This window comes from Cervus elaphus, chromosome 20 (genome assembly GCF_910594005.1).
Source record: "Cervus elaphus chromosome 20, mCerEla1.1, whole genome shotgun sequence".
NCBI lineage: Eukaryota > Metazoa > Chordata > Mammalia > Artiodactyla > Cervidae > Cervus > Cervus elaphus.
This window is the reverse complement of record NC_057834.1, coordinates 82,441,249-82,457,698: the sequence shown is the minus strand read 5'-3', so window position 1 is coordinate 82,457,698 and position 16,450 is coordinate 82,441,249. Positions and strand designations below refer to the sequence as shown.

Genomic DNA, 16,450 nt, shown 5'->3' with positions numbered 1-16,450 from the left:
AGAGCATATGGGATCTTAGCTCCCTGACCTTGGATCAAACCTGTGGAATCTTAACCTCTGGACTGCCAGGGAAGTCCCAACACTTTAAACTGAACGTGGTTACAAGACCATTCCAGGTGACAATTACCCCTAAAGCAGCCCTGATTGACAGATCACAAGCAAACACTGCCTGCTATCTGGTAATTCTACCTACTAATTACTTGAAAAGATTCAGATGCTCAACAACTGACCTGAATGTTTTTGTGAGTTTGAGGACCAATTAGGGAGGGGCAGAGGGGGTGTAAGTCACATGGTGAAGTTGACAGTCATTCAGGAGCTGTTGCAATTCTATCAAAAATATTCTTGGAGCATAATGAAGCCTTTCATGCAGTCAATCTCCCCAGACATTTGCCCTTGCCAACAGTTACAACAATAAGGAAAACTATATTAGTAGTGTAGCAATTTTTTTTAGTGCTGACTATAAAAACACCCACTGAGCTGTTTGTAGGCTCTGCCAAGAGGCAAATGCACAGTGAATTTCAGATAAGAGAAGACTTTGGATTTCAGCCCAAAAGTGATACTCGGGAGGTGTGTGTGTGTCTTTCTGAGTGAAAGAGAGCAGACACGCAAGTATGTGTGTGTGTGTGAGACAGAGAGAGAGAGAGAGTTAGGGAGGCAAGAAAGATGACAAGAAGCAGATGAAGAAACACTGACAAGTGAATGCTACTCCTCTTCCTGATTTTTCTCCCGCATCTTCTCAGTCACCTCAGTAGGACAGCATCTCCCAAGATAACGGCAAACATCTGTGTTGGTACTGGCTCTGTCTGTGAAAGAACTGACCCGGAGGAGTTCTTATTGATAAAGGAACCGCACTAGTGGGAAGAATAGCAGAGGGATATGATGGTGAACTCTTATCAAAGGTCACACATGTCATCACTCAAGGTAAGAGTAATTGGTTCTTTCATGAAATTGACATTTGCTAAGTGCCCATCATTTGCTAGATGCTGGAGATCCATGGCTTCTATATAGAATTCAAGCCCAGTCAAAGCTGCTACAGAATTCATTCACTGAAAGGAGAAAAAGGCATAGTTCCCTGCCTCCATGATGCTCATGCTCTAGGAAGAGATACTATCTTTATATTTTTACTTTGTACTTTTACTAAAGCTATTTGATTATATCCTCACTACCCTCCTTATAAGGTAAGAATTATTAGCCCATAAATTTATAACTGACAAAAGTGAGCCTTGACCCTATTCATGATCATACAGCTCGTAAGCTCACGTCTTGCTTCCTAGTGTTTTGGACCATGGTTCCTGCTGTCTGGATTTTGGTGCACTTGTAAATAATGATGCAGCAGAACTCAACTGAAATTAGTGTCTGAGCTCTTCAAGACCCCACTTGGAGCAGTCTGCACTCACAATACAGGCCAACCAGCTACTTCAAAGATTCAAGAAGAGACACAGAAACAGATCAGAACGATCTGAAATCAACAGCCTACCGTTACAACTTAAGAAACTAGAAAAAGAAGAACAAGCTAAACCCAAAAATAGCGCAAGTAAGGAAATAATAAAGATTAGAGCAGAGACAAATGAAATAGAGAATTGAAAAAATATACTGAGAGTATTAATGGTGATTATATAAATTCCTGTTGCTTTATAACGAAATTACTCCTCACACTTAGCAGCTTGGAACAACAAGCACTTATGATCTCAGATTCTTCTGCAGGTTAGGAATTTGGGAATGACTTCACTGTGTAGTTCTGACTCAGGGTCTCTCATTAAGTCATTGTCAAGCTGCCATCTAGGGCTAGTGCCGCAGGCATCTGAAAGTTTAAGGCTAAGAGTTATGCTTCCAAGAGGGCTCACTCATATGGCTGAGCAGGAGGTCTCAGTTTCTAGTTGTCTATTAGTAGGAAGCATCAATTCCTCACCACGTGGGCCTCTCTAAGATTTCCGAGTATCCTTAAATAATGGCATGTGTCTTCCTCCAGAGCAAGGGATCCAAGAGCAAGGAGGAAACCACAGGTTTTCCATGACATAGGCTTGGAAGTCTCATGTGTTTTCACTGTCACTACATTCTACTTGTTAGAATTAAGCTGCTAAATCCAACCCTCATTTAAAGAGAGAGGATCAGCTTCCCCCTTTTGAGAAGAGGATTATCAAAGAACTTATGGATATATTTTAAAATCACCACATAATCATATTATGAGGCTTCCCAGGTGGTCCTAGCAGTAGGGAACCCACCTGCCAATGCAGGAGACACAAGAGATACAGGTTTGATCTCCGTCGGGAAGATCCCCTGAAGAAGGGCATGGCAACCCACTCCAGTATTCTTGCCTGGACAATCCCATGGACAAAGAAGCCTGGTGGGCTACAGTCCATAGGGTCACAAGGAGTCAGACACGACTGAAGTGATTTCGCATGCAAACATATAATTGCAGGAGCGTAAGTCGTTTGTTTCTTTATTAACCAATTTCATTTGTATATTGTATGTATTTTATTTTTACAATAAGAAAAACTTTAAAAGGGAAATTGTAGTTAAGTGTATTTAAATCACTCAGCAAACTTTATTTGTTTATTTTTTTAAAGATACCCCCACCTTTTATTTTAAAGATAAAGTTGAGGTGTTTTAAAGATACCTCAACTCTCTCAACAACTCCTCTGGTCTTTGCCACATCCTCTGAAAATAGCCACTGGACAGTTCACTGTCATATGTTTGCCATACGATGGAGAAGGAGGAATATTTGGGGTAGCTGGCCTAACACACTAGCCTTACACCTGCTCCCTTGCATTCTCACATCTACCCATCCGTCCAGGCAGACCTCCACTTCAGCTTAGCTGCCTTTAGAATTGCCTTAAGTTGCACTAAAACCCTGTACCTTTAGCTTTTCTTAGTTTTCATAAGAAATACACATATGAAAACTATTAGTAAAGATTTTGTAAATCTGTTTTCAAGGACACTGTATTAGTATGTCTCTCAGTGCTTTCTATAGCAGACCATTGGGGAAATATCTTTTAGAGTGTACTGCTGTGAAAAAAATTGCTCACTTGAACAATGAGAATACTTAGTTATAAAGCTTGGCATGTTTCCTTTCTTTGTCCTGGCTACAAGGAAACTCACAGGAATGTACTATCTTTTGCAATTAACACTGGACCTTTACTTTTACATGATCATGATTTTTACAATACTGCAACTTTATTTTACATCAGCCCTTTATTCAAAGCTATGAAAAGTAATTTTTGTGGTTGGAAAGATGCAGGTAGGAACAATAACTACCGTTTTAGTGCTTATCATATGTTAATCACTGGCAAGAACTATATATATATTGTAGTGAGGTCTCCAGTGAAAGAGACCCTTCTTTGCTTTAAGCAACAGAAGTTCAATTTGGAAGTGGTTGACAGTTTTCAGTTTCTCCATATAGAGACCTCTGGGACCTTTAGGGAGTGGAAGGTTGGGATTATGATCAGAAAAAAAAAAAAAAAAAAAAACTTGATATTACTGATACAAAGCAAGTTCCATTCATAGATTTTTAGGAAAAGAAAAACTGTGATGTCACCCTGTGATGCTTTTAGAATAAGATATGAAGTATTTGTTTATTGCTGTGTTACAAATGAAATCAAGCTCTATGTTGTCTTTGCCTATGTAGAGAAATGTGTTTCCAAAATGTGGACTTAGACTAGATTTTAGAACTCACTCATGGTATTACTCAAGTTGGAAAAAAAATTACTTTTGGAGTGATATACTTTCTATCTTTGTGATCATCTTGTCAGGACAATGGAATTCAGACTATGCCTCTGGGTAGGATTAGGAGCATCCCCAAAGGAAGTGAAAGTTTCTACTATCAGGAAGGAAACAGCATGGCCTTCAACACAGAGAGAGGGAAGTAGGGATTAGTGAGTCTTTTGATAATAAGAAGGACTTCATAAACATCACTGCAGAATGGAAGGATAGACCAACATTCTTATAAATGGTATCGTCAAGAAACCATGGCCAGAGGTTTATCATAGTCTATCTGTTCTCACACCCTTGAGAGTGCAAATTTCTGAGAATACATCCATTCTGCACTAAATGGGCTACATGTATACTATCTCACTCAATATTCCTAACAACCCTATTATTTTGAAGATTGGGAACTAAATATCCTGAAAGGTTAGGACAAAAGCTGCCCAGGTCTCACAGCCAAGAAATTATCATACTGTCAATGTTTGGACCCAGCTAATCTGACTCTAGAACCCACATGCTTAACTGCCTTCAGCTTTCTGCAGTATGGTTTTCTTATTCTCTGCATTCAATTAAAATCGATCAAGTCAGACTGTTAGTGTTTTCAAGCAAAGTGGAACTGGGAGCAAGAAAAGCCTTTTGAGAAATTTCCAATTGCCTACCTGCAACATTCCATTTTCTTCTTGTACTCAATAACAGAATCACCATATATGGCCCTGGATAAGTTACCTAAAATCTCTCATATGATCAATTTTTGATCAATAAGATTTATGCCAAAGTATCTTTGTGATGCTCATCTTCATCCCTTCCTCCATCCTTCTATTTCAAACTTGGATAAGATAGTTCAAGCTCTGTGTTTATTGTAGATTATTAGATGACCTTGACAATGAAAGCTATTTATTTAGGATAGTGGAACAGAAAAACAGGAACTATGGAATCTAATGACACTATGAAGTGGTCAGATCCACCCTAGAAGCTCTTCTTCCTTTTATATGAGCAGGAAATAAACCGTTAATTTGCTTAAGACAGTATTGCTTTGGGATTTTCTGTTGCATGCAGCCAGGGACTACCCAGAGTTACTTATGCTTCTGTTGATTTTTTATTGCACAAAAGCATCTGACTGGTAAAAGGAATGGGGGCTGAAGTCACCCTGTACTCCCCTCAACAAACCATGAATCTGATGTAGAGCTGAGTCCATTTGGATAAAAAGGACTCTATTTTCTAATTCATCCAAAGGTCTTATCTGTCTGCTCCTGAAACCCTCACCCTATCTGGAAAGGGCAATTTTTGTTGATTCACACAAAGGCACTATGTGGCCTAGCTGACTTCATTTTAACTGATTCAAGCCCAGAGAGGTGAGTTCTACAATGGTATGAGGTTACAGGAGAAGTCTGGAACAGAGCTCTTTCATAGGAAGAATAATCTCCAAGGGTATTTTGTAGAACTAGAAGTGTTTTCTTTAGTATTCCCAGAAATAACTCGGGGAAAGGAGATACAATGGAAAACTGGACTTTTTATAATAAGTAGAGTGAAAGATTATGGCAATTTATGAAAGGGATTATGGCTTTACTTTTAAATCACAGATGATTTTGCATTCATTATCTCATTTAATTCTCAAAATTACTTTATAATTACTATTGTCCCAGATCTGCAGGAGAGAAAACAGAAGTGAGAGAGAGTAAAAAAAAAATTATTCAAGGTCACAGCTAATTAAAGGCAAAGTCAGGATTCTAACCTGTGTGACTGTGTGACTCCTAAATTTATGCCCTTAACCATTATTGAATATTCCAGTCTACTTATTACATGTCCAAATTAGTGAAGTCCTGAATTCAGTTGAGATTGTGGAAACTTAAAAATAGATTGGTTAGAATCCATTTGTTTAGAATCAAGTTTGCCTCACTTCTTCAGTTATTTCTGTTTCTGAGAAGTCGAGTGTTCCCCACATGTGTGATGCAGCCAGAGTTCCCACTCAGCATGATACAACCCTCCCAGCCTCAAGAAGTCAGACCCGGAGCTCTCCGTGGGAAAGGCCAAGTCCTCTTTAATGAAATTTCTCCTCTGGAGGTGCAGCTTCCTTCCCTCTGGTGCTCAACTTGAGTTCATCTTGGGATCACCCTACCCTAAGTTATTTTAAGGCAGTATTAATGTTTTATGACTCATTTCCTAGCTTCCTGCTGGGGGAAAAAAAAAAATCGCAGCCCAGGCACTCGGTCTCAGACATTGCAAACAGCTGATGTGTAATTTGGAAAAGTATATTTTATTATGAGTGGGAGGATATGCAAGAAAGAGAAAATTATTTCTGTTGGACTAGTGTCTGTTTCTATCCTTCTTTATCGTTGTGGCCCTGCCCCCACTTCCAACCACGCATACATATACATGGCAGACGTCTGCACTAACACCTCCTCTCGGGCTATAAAATTTACCTTAGAGAGATGAAGTTTTGTTATTGAGTTGACTCAAGATCATTTCAAGGATATGTCCTTGGATTATTTTACTTTATTTTGGTCTCTCTGGATCTTCCTCAGCCTCAGATATACAGGTATCTGGGGTGTGTGTGTGTGTGTGTGTGTATGTAACCATTTGAAATAATATATATTCTTCCTCCAAGTAAAAGCTGATGCTAAATAAAAGGAATACTAAAGAAATTGCCCTAATACCCACATGAGGTCAGTAATGCCTACTTTTGCATGCAGTTTAAGAGAAGTGGCTGTGTTTTAAAAGAAGGCCACGAACCCTTAATGTCTCCCTCTGAGGAACACAAAGGGTCCTGGTCTGCCCTCGCCCGTGGGGCAGCTCTCTCACATCTGACCCATGTACAGGCAAGCCCGTCAGGCCTTAGTCATTCTGGAACTACTCCTCCCACACCGTTCCGGGGGGAGCAAAAAGGTTTCCTGTAAAGCAATTGATGAAAATTGTGCTGAAAAAAAAGGAAAAAAAAATCAAAGAAAATGGCTTGAAACAAACTCTGAAGACTCCCTCACTGGGGCTGAGACCTGAAAGAACCCCAGTCATGTATCTGACCCTAGCGAGGGCTCTCAGGACGATTGCGTTTGAGATTCATAAGGCATTCTGCAGAGCAGAGATCTGCCACCATTTTAAATTAGCATATTGTCAACTTCCTCTGAATTTCTGGTGTAATTGTGATAATATATTCTAAATATATTTCTTTATCTCACGTTAGAAAAGAACTGCCTTTCTTAAACCTCCAATCCTTCCACCCCTTCTTTTCTAATGTTAACAATTTTTGAGTGTTAGCTTTATGTTAATCACATTATGTATTATTTTGTTTATATATATCAAATAAGACGTACCCATGATTAGATACTATAATTCTCCCCATTTAAAAAATGAGGAAACTGAGGCATGGAGACTTTAGATAAGTTGTCCAAGGGCACATCCATTTGAATCAGATCTGTCTCATTCTAGTGCTCAGGTTTCAGAATCCCAATCTTGTGATCAAGTATGCTTTGTCTGGATTTGTTTGCCAGGAGATGGGGACGTGGTAGGGTGTTGGGGGTGTGTCAGGGGAAAGGACTGAAGTTGTAGGAGGACCTGACATAACATTTTGTGTACATCAATAGATGGGAGTATAATTTTCATGATGCGCTTAGTCTAGTAGCATAAAAACTGCACATTTTCTTTGTAATAACCTTCTAATAAACTACTGCACATTTTTACATAGACCAAAGTGATAAAATTATAAGCTCTTGAATGATCACAAACAACTTGAAGATTCCCACTGAGCAAGGCATCATAATGTTCAATAAATTGAAGCTATTACATTGCTGTTGTTCTTGTCCTTATTATGGAGATGTGGCATCTAGATGTCTTTTTAGAACAAAAGTAGTTTCACTGCCCTTTTCTTACCAAATCACTGAACAGCCTCAGTACTGTTCTAAACTAAACTCTCTCTTCATTTAATCACCAAACATCTACCAAGTGCCTTCTCTAGGCCAGGCATTCTTCCAGGCTCTGGAGATAACACAGCAAAAGGGATACCGTGGTGAAGAAAACCATGTCCCTGAATTCTAGAGATTCCATGTTCTAGAGGGAGAGACAGGCTATAAACAAATGACCAATGTGTGCTTATGTGTTCCAGAAAATAAAGCAGATTGAGGAGCAGAGAGTGGTGGTCCCCAGTACTAATTTAGACAGAGTAGTCAGACTCCCCTGCAGCGGTCACACTGGAGTAGAAGGTAGAATGACACAGCTACCCTCCATGGAGGGAGGAGCATCCAGGCATAGGTACCACAGGCGTGAACACCCTGGGGTGGGACCTTGACCTCTGTGTGAGGAGACAGAAAGGAGGCCCGTGGGGCTGGAGCACAGTGAACAAGGGCAAGAATAAAGTGAGGTTGCAGAGGAGTCAAGGCCAGGTCCCTTGGGCTCACCTGGGCTCTGGGGATCAAGACCCTGATCTTATTCTAGGTAAGATGTGAAGACACTGGACAGCCCTGAGAGTGGAGTGTTCTTTACTTTTTTTTTTTAATTTTCAATAATGTCTATAATAGTGATTTAAATGCAAACAAGTGGATGGCTATAAGCATTCACTGAAATATTGTTTTCACATTCACATGAAAGTAGTACTCTGAAACATTTTTAATATATACATGTATTTAAATAGAAATTTACACATGGAGTGAGGTGATGAACACATTTATTCTTTAAAATAATATAGCCCTCACTGTGTTCTTTATCTGACATGTTTGAAACAATCACTCTAGCCCGTATTTTGAAAATAGGCCATAACACCTAACAGTACTAGGGGTCTGGAGGTAGCCATGATGCTGAGCATCAGCTGTGGCAATGGCTGGTGTCTCACTTCCCACAGAAAGAGGCAAGGCAATTTGAGTCTACCCTGAGGGAAAAGTTTTCATGTGAAGCTATATAAATTGAGCAAGAGTATGAATTTAAAGCATGAACGTGAACTTAAAAATCATACAAGTTTCTACTGAAACCATCAGGGTTTCAAATAACAGACTTCTGACTTCTGTTTTGGCTGAAGAGAACCTGGGGCACCTCCAAGAGTCACAAACTCCCACCTTCCCTATGAGATCAACAAGGAGATGCTGACCAAGTTACAACATCACAGGAATGGTCCAACTGTAGGGTAAGCTTTGTTCAGTTGTTAAGTTATGTCCAACTCTGTGACACCATGAACTATAGTCTGCCAGGATCCTTTGTCCATGGGATTTCCCAGGCAAGAATACTGGAATGGGTTGCCATTTCCTTCCCTGGGGATCTTCCCAACTCAGGAATGGAATGCAAATCTCCTGCACTGGCAGGCAGATTCTTTACCACTGAACCACCAGGCAAATCCAAGATAGGGTGAACTAGTGATTTATTTATTTGCTTCAGGTTAGAAACAGAAGAGAAGGGAGAACAGAGAAAGGCAGGCACAAAACAAGAAAGCCTAGGTGGGCCCCTAGAAATTAACTAGGAGGAAATTAACACTGCAGGCCTAGGAGGTACCAGGCTCTGTACAGATGTGTTCTTGTTTAACTGGAACAACAATTGAGAGGAAAATGCGGCTCAAATATGTTCAGTAACCAGTTCAAGGTCATGCATGCAATTGATGATGACAGAGCAGACATTCATGCTCAAACTTTTTTCTTTTTCTCCAAAGCTATGCTTTTTTTTTTTTTTTCAATACAACATTCAGTTGTACTGATGGTGTTGGCACAGTGACAGTGAGAAGATTGTCCTGAATAAATGTGAAAATAAATCTTGAGCTATTCATTACCCAAGCTTTATAAGCAAGCCATCATCCCTGCAGCAAGGCTGAGCAGCACTAGAGACATTTCAGTGCAAACATAGGGAAAAATCAGTCTATACTATGGTGACCCTACCTGCCAGGTTGGAGGGCGGGGGTGTAGAAGAGGCAATATCTCCAAAATTGTCCTGTTTTTGTTGTTTAATCTCTCAGTCACCTCTGACTCTTGTGTGACCCCCTGGACTGTAGCCCTCCAGGCTCCTCTGTTTATGGGATTTCCCAGGCAAGAATAGAGGAGTGGGTTGCCATTCCCTTCTCCAAGTGATCTTCCTGACCCAGGGATCAAACCCAGGTCTCCTGCATTATCAGGCAATTCTTTACCACTGAGCTACCAGGGAAGTTCCCAAAACTATCTTACCTGGAGCTAAAAAGACAAAGAGAGAAACTGAGTTCAAGAAAACAGAAAAAGATCTCAGGTTGAGCTCTCTATTTCATTCAGGAAATAATTATCATTAGTTTCAATCAATTTTTATTAACTCTCTGTCTGGTTTGGAATTCTACCTAATTTGTGAGAACCTGAATTGTGAAATGTTTTAAATATATTGTTAGCTACTTGAGTCCACCTCCATGAATGTCACCACTACAGGTAAATATATTCTTTTATATATTTATTCACTGAGTGTTTATTGAGCACCAATTATGTGCCAGACACTCGGTTAATTTGGTAAAGAAATTCCTAAATCCTGCTGGTGTTCTTTCTCAAGTGTCTAAGTCCTCCTGATACAACACTGATTCTTAATAACAAACACGTGATGGAAAGATCCTCAGTTAAATTACATATAAAGTCTGCAGCCTTTGGAACTTGGAAATTTACACTATATGAAAAATATGACATACAGATTATTGCCCTTAATTTTTCAGTAGTCTTGCATATTGTTCTCATTCTCTTAAGTCTGGTTATTATTAAGTAGAGAGCATTCCCAACACACTATGACATATTAATTTCCATTGGCAAAATGTCAACTGGAATGACTGATTTTTATGTGTGGTTGGCATGTATACATGTGGAGGTTGCTAACATTTCCTCGTGTGTTCTCCAACCCTGACAGGCCGGGGTGTGGGGAGATGGGCTCTCATCATGCACCAGCACTGCCCATCTGGCTTGTCACCTTCTGGCTCTGCCATCATGTCCAGAATTCACGTTTGGAGACCCTCCAAGGAAACGTTCTCTGTGGCCAGTGTGCAATTGAGTCTCAAGTCACGCTGCTGGAATTATCCAGGCCAGAAGAGAGACTGGATTTTTCTTGAGGCCGTCACTGTACTATTAGACCCGGTTGCACTCCCTTCCTGGAGTTCTGCATGTCAGAGACACTAATTCTCCTGCCTGAGGAGAATTAAATCAAGCCAAGGTGACCAAACTGTCAAATGAAGCAGCACCACATCAGTCAGAGACTTCCTCGGGGCAGCAAGACACAGGGGACTGAGAACTTGGCCTCAAAGGCTGCCGCAGAGCTAGCTGCTGGTGAGCTGCCATATAGTAGGAGGTGAAATCACAGCATTGCATTTTAGAATGGAAGGGAGCTACACCAGCCCCTCATTTTACAGAAGAGGAAGGAGCCAGCCAGGGAAAGTAGGTACTCGCTCTGAAAACATTCCACTGTGAAAATGCAAAGTCAGGTCTGAGCTCCCCACTCCTAGAATCCCAGCTTTGGCTATGCATTGGCACCATCATAGGCAAATTCCCCTGTCACGTTTCTAGAGCTGCATTTCCCATAACTATTAAACAAGCCCCCACTAATGTGTTTGCTGCTCACACGTCCAGACTTCTCCATATAAACTTCTTTTCCCCTCTCCAAACTTTTAAAAAATAATCTCAGACTTGGAGAAAATTGTGCACACAGTATGAAGAACTATTTTCCCTAAACCTTTTGAGAGTAAGTTGCTAACATGATATCCTGAATCCTAAATACTTTATTTCAGTTCAGTTCAGTCACTCAGTTGGGTCTGACTCTTTGTGATCCCATGGACTGCATCACTCCAGGCTTCCCTGTCCTTTACCATCTCCCGGATCTTGCTCAAACTCATGTCCATCAAGTCAGTGATGCCATCCAACCATCTCATCCTCTGCCATCCCCTTCTCCTCCTGCTTTCAGTCTTTCCCACATCAGGGTCTTTTTTAGTGAGTCAGTTCCTCCCATCAAGTGGCCAAAGTATTGGAGTTTCAGCTTCAGCATCAGTCCTTCCGATGAATATTCAGGATTGGTTTCCTTTGGGATTGACTGGCTTAATCTCCTTGCAGTGCAAATGATTCTCAAGAGTCTTCTCCAACACCATAGTTCAAAACCGTCAATTCTTCAGCACTCAACTTTATTTATAGTCCAACTGTCATATCCATATATGACTACTGGAAAAACCATAGCTTTGACTAGATGGACCTTTGTTGGCAAAGTAATGTCTCTGCTTTATAATATGCTGTCTAGGCTGGATCACAATAAACTTGGAAAATTCTGAAAGAGATGGGAATACCAGACCACCTGACCTGCCTCTTGAAGAATCTCTATGCAGGTCAGGAAGCAACAATTAGAACTGGACATGGAACAACAGATTGGTTCCAAATAGGAAAAGGAGTACATCAAGGCTGTATATTGTCACCCTGCTTATTTAACTTATATGCAGAGTACATCATGAGAAACGCTGGGCTGGATGAAGCACAAGCTGGAGAAATATCAATAACCTCAGATATGCAGATGACACCACACATATGGCAGAAAGTGGAGAAGAACTAAAGAGTCTCTTGATGAAAGTAAAAGAGGAGAGTGAAAAAGTTGGCTTAAAGCTCAACATTCAGAAAACTAAGATCATGGCATCCAGTCCCATCAATTCATGGCAAATAGATGGGGAAACAGTGGAAACAGTGACTGACTTTATTTTTTTGGGCTCCAAAATCACTGCAGATGGTGATTGCAGTCATGAAATTAAAAGACGCTTACTCCTTGGAAGGAAAGCTATGGCCAACCTAGACAGCATATTAAAAAGCAAAGACATTATTTTGTCAACAAAGGTCTGTCTAGTCAAGGCTATGGTTTTTCTGGTAGTCATGTATGGATGTGAAAGTTGGACTATAAAGAAAGCTGAGAGCCAAAGAATTGATGCTTTTGAACTGTGGTGTTGGAGAAGACTCTTGAGAGTCCCTTGACTGCAAGGAGATCCAACCAGTCCATCCTAAAGGAGATCAGTCCTGGGTGCTCATTGGAAGGACTGATGCTGAAGCTGAAACTCCAATACTTTGGCCACCTCATGTGAAGAGCTGACTCATTGGAAAAGACCCTGATGCTGGGAAAGATTGCAGGCAGGAGGAGAAGGGGATGACAGAGGATAAGATGGTTAGATGGCATCACCGACTCAATGGACATGGGTTTGGGTGGACTCTGGGAGTTTGTGATGGACAGGGAGGCCTGGCATGCTGCAGCAGTTCATGGTGTCGCAAAGAGTCAGACACGACTGAGCAACTGAACTGAACTGAACTGAACTAGGTTGGTCATAGCTTTTCTTTCAAGGAGCAAGTGTCTTTTAATTTCATGGATGCAGTCACCATCTGCAGTGATTTTGGAGCCCAAGAAAATAAAGTCTGTCACTGTTTCCATTGTTCCCCATGTATTTGCCATGAAGTGATGGGACTGGATGCCATGAGCTTAGTTTTTTGAATGTCACTTCGGTATTCTTGCCTTGAGAACCCCATGAACAGTATGAAAAGGCAAATACTTTATTTATATGTCCTATAAGCAAAAGTAACTCTCCTATATTGTTTTAAATACCCGCAATGTCTGTCTACAATTATTTCTCAAAGTTAGAAAATTAACACTTATACTTTGCTACCATCTAACCAACAGATCACATTCAAGTTTCCTCAGTTTCCCTAAAAGTCTTTTAGATTAGAAGGATGACACACAAGATTTGGAATTTTTCAGGAGGGAAACTATTCTGTATGACACTATGATGGTGTATACACATCATTATACATTTGTCCAAACCCATAGAATATACACACCAAGAGTGGACCTAATATAAACTATGGACTTTGGGTGATAAGTTATGTGCCAATGTAGGTTCATCTATTACTTGAGACAAGTTACCCACTGCAGTGGGGGATGTAGATAGTGAGGGAGTGGGTCCCTGTGTGGGGTATATGAGAGCTCTCTGTACTTTCCAGTCAATTTTTCTGTAAACCAAAACCTACTCTAAAAAAACAAAATATTAATTAAGCCAAAGAGACTATATGAAAGTCATTTAGAAACAGAAAACTGAAGAAGTGCTTTCAGAAATCCAGAAAGAAAAAATAGTGACTATTACGAAGCCATGATGCTATAAAAAGAACTAAAAAAGATGGGTGATGGAATTTCATCACCATTAAAAGGCAATTTAGAAAACAAAGTTAGATGCGTAGAATATTTACTGAAGGCAAGTTAGATGCCACCCAAGAAGCATTCAACTAATGAGACATTGTCTCGTGTAATTTCATTTAACCCCTATCTATTTCACATGAACCTGTGTCATTGGCCGATTTTACGATGAGGAAACTGGAACTTAAATTTGAGATGTGGCTTGTCCATTTCGAATAATTCATGTAAGCAGGGTTGCCTACCGTGGGTCAGAAAGTGTGCTAAACTCTAAAAAATTTCATAATAAGTGAGAACGATTGTCTGTAGAGAAAAAATTGACAACTTCAAGAGACGATGACTATTTAATCCACTAACAATACAGTGTTCAGGGCCAAGGAAATAGAGAAAGGCCTGGAGCAATTAACTTCACTTGGAGGCACAGAATGGCTCCACAAAGCAGATGTGATTAGAGCTGGGACTTGAAAGATGAGTACAACTTCTAATAGGCATAAAATGTGGGAAAGAGTATTTCTGATGGGAATGATGGCAAACGCAAAACATAGAAAATCCAGAGTGGTTGAATTATTGCCCTAATGATGGAGATGGCATAAGAGCAGTTGGAGCAACGTTCCAGAGACATTAGGTCCTGTCAAGGGGCATCAACTTGATTCTGAAAGCACTAGAGAACCACTGGATCCTTTGAAGAGGAGAGTCACACAATTGAATCTATAGTTTTGGAATATCATTTTATGGCAATGTGGGATTGTCAACTACAGAGAACCAGGGTTGGGAATAGGAGAACATAACAGGAACAGGGTAATACCATGACGTCCATGTAAGACAAAGGCAAGGCAGGATGTAGTAATCAAGTCAGAAATATTGGGATCTTATTAAGTTAGAAAAAAGGTAGTATATCTTTCAAGTTGTTTCTGAGTAACTTTTCTAAAATTTTTGACTAAATGTCAGCTTCACAATAGGTTGCTTCTAACCACCCTATGGAAAATTGGGATTCCACCACAGACTCCTGATCCCCTTAATCTTCCTTAGTATTTCCTTTTTCCATAAAACTTATCAATAAACTGGTAACCACTTTCATTGTTTCTCTCCCTACCTCCACTGGCATATAAGTTTCACAAAGAAATGCACATTTCTCTGTCTCGTTTATTGATCATCTCAAACACCTATAGCATTGCCGAGGACATAGTTGAAGGACAACAAGTATTGTCGAATAAGTGAATGAGTGTAGGCATGCATGGCTCTCTCCCAGCAGTGCTGCAATATAGGCGAACAATATGGCATGAACTACAGGCAATTTCAAGTGCATTTAGAGATAAAATATTTTCTATTAAAACATTTATACCTGTACCTAAGAAGAAATAATAGGAAAGGATTCCATGATTAGTAAACTGTGTATAACACATGTCCAGGAGACCAGATGTTTTACATGTGCTAAAGCCTTCCATGATACTGAATATACTTGTAGACTGGGCAAGAGATTGATTTTAAGGAGGGATGCTTTAGGTGTGGGGATTGAGTCACTGTAGAAATCCTTGACAAGATTTGATAAACAATATTTATCACTTTGGCCTTCCCTGATGGCTCAGCAGGTGAAGAATCTGCCTATAATGTAGGAGACTCAGGAGATTCGAGTTCAATCCATGGGTCAGGAATAATCCCTAGAGGAGAAAATGGCAATCCACTCCAGTATTCTTACATAGGAAGCTCATGGACAAAAGAGACTAATGGACTACAGTCCATGGGGTTGCAAAGAATAGGACACGAATGAGCATACACGCACATATGCAGGTTTTTATCACTTTATTAGGCATCATCATGACATTTTTTACATATTTTATCTCCATCTTTGAAGTAGCATGTCAGCACTCTAAGACACTAATATTTCCATCTAACAGATGAGGAAACTGAGATTCAGAAAGGCAGCTGGCTTACAGTGATGTAGTTCAAACAAATGCATCTGATTTTAATGGCTGTGTGCTTCCTACTATAGTAAGAAAATTATGATAAAAAAGAAGACTTTGGTAGCATTTGTACCACAATGCTACTCACTTTGCTATAACCCTATAAGATGGCTAACATTAATTAACCCATTTTACAGTTGGAAAGCCTCTCACATAGTTGAAGTAAATTGTTCAAGATCACATGTCTAGAAAGTTCTAGAGCTGGAACTCAAGCCCAGGCCTGATGGACTCTAAGTCCCATGCTCTTACCACTACACCATGTTGACAAGTGAAAAACAATGATATTGCCAGATGAAGCAGGCTGTGGTTGTAGATTTAGGAGAAAGAGAACCAATAAAAGATCAGTTTCCAAAAGGCAAGTGCAAAGAGATAAACATTCAGCCAATTAATGCAGTAGTGTGAAGGGTAGTTCAAGCAGATGCCATGTGGAAGTTACCAAAAAAAAAACATCAGTTCTTTAAGCCTAATGGTATTTTGAGAGTAAGAAGAGAATGTAATGATAAGATTTTTAACCATAAGAACAAATCTGTGTACATAAACTCTTAGCTAGGAGAATGGGGCATATTGCTGAGACTATTACATTGACCATGTTTTTCACTAATTAATAAGACATTGGTCATGAAATTACAAGTGCTCAAATACACTAATTATATTGGGATTTGATGTATGATTACTGATGT

General features: G+C 40.0%; 1 long non-coding RNA gene across 1 annotated transcript in view; it reads left to right on the top strand.

The window, feature by feature from the left end:
• Positions 1-481: 481 nt before the first annotated feature.
• LOC122676689 overlaps positions 482-16,450 on the top strand; it is an 83,286-nt gene continuing 67,317 nt past the window's right edge. Inside the window, exon 1 of the long non-coding RNA XR_006335630.1 lies at positions 482-921. This is a non-coding gene — a long non-coding RNA (uncharacterized LOC122676689). The remainder of the gene's footprint in view (positions 922-16,450) is intronic.